General features: G+C 33.2%; 1 protein-coding gene across 2 annotated transcripts in view; it reads right to left on the bottom strand.

The window, feature by feature from the left end:
* Adad1 (adenosine deaminase domain containing 1) overlaps positions 1-1,929 on the bottom strand; it is a 41,578-nt gene that overhangs the window by 25,230 nt on the left and 14,419 nt on the right. The window lies entirely within an intron of this gene.

Here is a 1,929-nt window from a genome sequence, read left to right as displayed (position 1 = left end):
TGTTGTTTTTGTTTGTTTCTTTGTTTTTTGGAGGGGAAACTGGGAATGGAGAAATTTACATATAAATAGGGAAAATATCTAAAATAAAAAAATATTTTATTTTTATTTATGTGATGTATGCATGTATCTGTGTTTATGTTGTGAAATATCTACAGAATTGACATCATTGATAAGTCCTGCAGTACAGGACTGATAAGGGCCTGTTCATATGAATGGAATGCTAAAGCCAGAAGATTTCTCCTCATTTATTATAGCAGTTATCAAACAAATTTTGCTTTTGCTTTTCCTCCTTTGGTCCCCTTCTGGACCTTACAGCTTTCTACCTCAACAGGCTCCTTTCTGCTTTTCTAATTCATGTAGCCTTTTGTTCCTACTCCCCTTCCTTAATACCAACTCGTTTCCTACCTAGCTTCACAACTTGTACCCACTCCACTTATCTACACACATGCCAACACTATAAGTTAAAATCTGCATAAGAGAGAATACGATTTTCTTTTGGGGCCTTTATCAGCTCACTTAATAAGTACTTTCCAAGATCTGTCCATTTTCTAGTTAGCTTCTTACAACCCAGCCAAAACAATAAGGCTAGGAAGCAAGGTACTGCAGTCTAGGAATCCACGCGAATTACTGCAGGAATGCCTGCTTGGCTTCCCTCACATTTCACTAGCTCACATACACACATGTATTTCCTAAAACATTTTAATTCCCTCTTATATTCTTCATACAACTTCATGACACCTTCCAGAATTTCAGTGCACATGGGAGTCACTCACCATTCTACTATATAAACTTGAAGTGGTGATTTTTACCTCTACTAGTATATTGTTATCACCTGCACATTGTTGATTTAAATACAGATTTTTCTATTTTTGTTCATGTTCCCGGTTCTTACAAAGAAATTCCACTGCAACATCTTCAACTGTGGTTATCTCATATCTAATATCTTTTGCATTATTAATCTTATTAAATCTAATTTTGACTGGCTTTTAAGTAGTCAAATACCATATCTTACCAATTTAAATATATTTTATTTTACTTCTGTATATATACTATCATGTATTGTTAATAAATTCATCTCCTTGTTGCCCCAATAAATATTTTCCACCACATTTGTTCCTAATGCCTTCTTCTGTCTAAAAATAATTTCTCTCCTCTTCAGGGAAACCACTAGCATTTAAAGTTTTAGCTTAAGTCTCGCCTGATGAAGAAGTTTTTTATTCAGTGATCTATGAATTCTCATAATTTGTTTTTTGAAACATGGCCTAATTATGCAATTCCAGACTGATCCTTACATTATGATCCCCCTGTCTCATACTTCTGATTCTACAATTACAAAAGGGTGTACCAACATGTCCACATTCTCACATGTTTGCATGGTTAAAAGCAGTTTTCATTTTTATCATCTTAGACACACACACATACACACATATATATATATATATATGCACATATAAGATATATAAGAGGTATATGATGTATATTGTAAATATGATATATACATATACATACATATATATGTATACACACATATGTATACACACACACACACACACACACACACACACACACACACATATATATATATATATATATTTATCTTCTCTTCCCACCTGGATCATAAATATTTCTTAAGAATATATCAAATACCAAAAATTGTGTTATCAACATCTCTAATACAAAATTCAAACTCTAAACATTAAAAGGCAAGATAAAGTTAAAATAGAACTGAAACATCAAAAGGTTCACAAGAACATGCTCTTTCATATTTTGATGTTTTCTTATTTGAAAATAAAGACATTAATTAATTTGTATTATTCTGTCTTTGGTGTGTGCTATAATGAGGGTGGATGTGGAGAAGGCATGGCCTGTGGTGGGGAAGGTTTAAGTGTCAGGCCCTTCACTAGTCTGCAGCTTTCTGTTGGCCTGTGG

This window comes from Mastomys coucha, unplaced genomic scaffold, assembly GCF_008632895.1.
Source record: "Mastomys coucha isolate ucsf_1 unplaced genomic scaffold, UCSF_Mcou_1 pScaffold17, whole genome shotgun sequence".
Lineage (NCBI taxonomy): Eukaryota > Metazoa > Chordata > Mammalia > Rodentia > Muridae > Mastomys > Mastomys coucha.
Note: the sequence above shows the minus strand (reverse complement) of the source record. Positions and strands in the feature narration are given on the sequence as shown.